Source organism: Galeopterus variegatus, unplaced genomic scaffold, assembly GCF_000696425.1.
Source record: "Galeopterus variegatus unplaced genomic scaffold, G_variegatus-3.0.2 Scaffold3928, whole genome shotgun sequence".
Classification (NCBI taxonomy): Eukaryota; Metazoa; Chordata; class Mammalia; order Dermoptera; family Cynocephalidae; genus Galeopterus; species Galeopterus variegatus.
In genome coordinates this window covers 267,511-270,075 of record NW_007730039.1, presented here as the reverse complement: position 1 = coordinate 270,075, position 2,565 = coordinate 267,511, and the positions used below count along the sequence as shown (strand labels likewise).

The 2,565-nt window shown below is 43.8% G+C and overlaps 1 protein-coding gene across 1 annotated transcript in view; it reads left to right on the top strand.

The window, feature by feature from the left end:
* Positions 1-1,196: 1,196 nt before the first annotated feature.
* Positions 1,197-2,565, top strand: part of TESPA1 (thymocyte expressed, positive selection associated 1) — a 52,438-nt gene continuing 51,069 nt past the window's right edge. Inside the window, exon 1 of the mRNA XM_008586295.1 lies at positions 1,197-1,281. The gene's annotated coding sequence lies outside the window, so the exon portion shown is untranslated. The remainder of the gene's footprint in view (positions 1,282-2,565) is intronic.

The following is a 2,565-nucleotide window of genomic DNA, read 5'->3' as shown; positions in this document are numbered from 1 at the left end:
TGAAGAAAATAATCTTTAGAGAACTTAATTTGCCAAGCAGGAATTTTATTTAGGCTTCTCTCCACCCTATTGTATCCATACTGTCAATATTCAGTGTGTTGTCCCATTGGTGATTGGAAATGGAATTTAGGAACATGGTAAAAAGAGACTCAACTATAATTACAGCCATGAAATTAGAAAGAAAAGAACAAACATCTGAAAATCAGTCACATTTAGCATATTAGGGGAGTGCCTTGTACAATAAATATTGTGATAAATATTTATAAATGATCAGAGAAGGAAACAGAACAGAATCAGGAAAGAGAGACAGGAGATATCTGGAGTGGAGCAACATAGAACAAACAAAGAGGAAGGAATATTAGGGGATATCAGAGAAGGGGTAGGAACGGTCAGTGATGCTGATGCCACCGGGGGTGAAGGTGACTGAGGACTGGGAAAACGCTTTTAACGTTTATTAAGCCTTCTTGGAACTGAAAGCCAATAAACTAAAGACATCTCCAGGATATAACAGATTTTAAAAGGTCTGCTTCAAAAATGCCTTCACAAAGCAGCCATTTATTGAGGGAAAAAAAAAAAAAAAAAACAACGACAACTTTGAAGTGGTTAGAACATAAAAACAAAGGGTTAAGACATGAACCCAGAAAAAAAAAAAAAAGTATGCGGTATATGAAAACAAGCTTTGGGGAATTTGCCAGAGTGTGAAAGAGATGAAAACAGATCACCTTTGGCTCAGGCCCCTTTCAAGGGGGCTACAGGGCCATAAGCATCCTCTCGTAGGTAAGTGTGAGGTAGGTTTTGAGAGAGAGGTGGCCCATTCTTGACACCTCTTCTCCTGAGGACAAAAGCTTCATCCGCAGCAGTGAGATCCTAGACGTAGGTAGGAAGACTTTCCTGCACACGCATCATTAAATGGGCTCTACCTTGGCCTTGATAGGAGAAGGTCTGCTGTTTCAGAAAGACCGAGGCAGCTCTGACAGGAAGGGCTCCCTAGTGCTGAGCTCAGTGACTAGATGCGTCGCTCTTGTCAGTCCCCGAGCCAGAGCAAAGGATGTGGCTGGGGCAGGAGGCGGGCCTGTGTCTGCGCGTGTGTACGTGTGTGTGTGTTTTCTCATTTCCACTTCCCCTTTCGAGTGGGCAGCAGCAGATGAATGAGACCAGAAAGGCACCGTCTACAACATGATACTTTCTCGCTGTCCTCACTTCTGTCCCCGCTCTGGGGAAGGGCTCGGGCCAGCTTCAAGAACTGCCTTGCCTCAAACTCAGCTCTCCAGCAGCAGACAGGTAAGCACAGCGTTTACCTCAGGTTTAAGGCTGTACTGATTTAGGATGATGCTAGGAGGCAGAAGGAAACAGAGAAGAATCAGCAAGGCCAAGAAAAGGGAAAAGTCAGGAGAAAATCTTTCACCTCCCAGACTTCAACCTTAGACACATTCATTATTGTGCCTGTTGGAACAAGGAGATCCCTTCACTTTTTTTTCTCCTCTCTGTTACCACAGAGGTAATCTTTCTAGGGTCATAAAACATGGACGGGTTCCTTTGATGGCCTGAATTAATATTTAGGATTTTTTTTTTTACCTTTCTCACCTAGAAAGTTCTTCTCCTGCTGAACTCACTTTTGCCACAGTTTCAATCTGATTCTTACTTTGAAAAGTTCTCAAGGAGAAAAGTTTCCCAGCCTCACTGCAGGTTCTATTCTCATGTCCACAGCTCTGACTATTGGGAATATCTCGCCTAAATCAAGCTTGCTTTCTGTGTGACCTCTTTCTTCAGAAGCTGTAGGAGAAAGTTGATGAGGAGATAAATTTCAGCAAGATATGAGGGGTCTTCAAAAAGTTCGTGGAAAGATTTGTATTGTCTTTTAATTCTATTTTTCCACTAACTTTGTGAAGTACCCTCATATGCTGAGGTTAGCAGTGAGGAAGGATTTACACAGTCAGATCATGCCAGCCAAATTAACCACCTATAGGATTGATTTTTAGGATTCATATCTCAGAGATAGATAGATGGATATGTCGACCTATCAATGACCAACATAATACTGGGGGGTCTGTTCTCCTCCAACACCCCCCTACCTCAGTGGTAGCCAGGCAGAGCATGTCACCACCTACATGAGTTTTGTGGAGGGTGGAGGATTGGAAAGATCCTCCATGCTGGGGCTTTCCCACACCCCTGCTCATCAGCCACTGAGCTCACCGGTGGGTGGAAAGAAGAGGAGGGTCCTCAAGGCAGAAGTAGACAAGACGAGAGAGTCCCACCAAAGTGGTTTGATAAGACTATAAGGGTTTAGAAGGAATATCCTGGGAAGTACTAGTGACTCTGTCTACCACAAATGGCCGTGAGTAGGGAGGCAAGGGAGCTTTGTAGACAGTACAGGGAAGAACGCAGGATAGGGGATTAGAGGTTTGAGGCTTTCAACTTGTGTGTCCAAACTTCAGACTCAACAGTAGTTCACTTTGAGTAGTGAGAGATAAAGATCTGGTGTGATTCACCTGCAACATGAAGCATTATTAGGAAGAGAGGAAGCCAAGTTTACTGTCTATCTCTACTGAGAACATCATCAGCGAT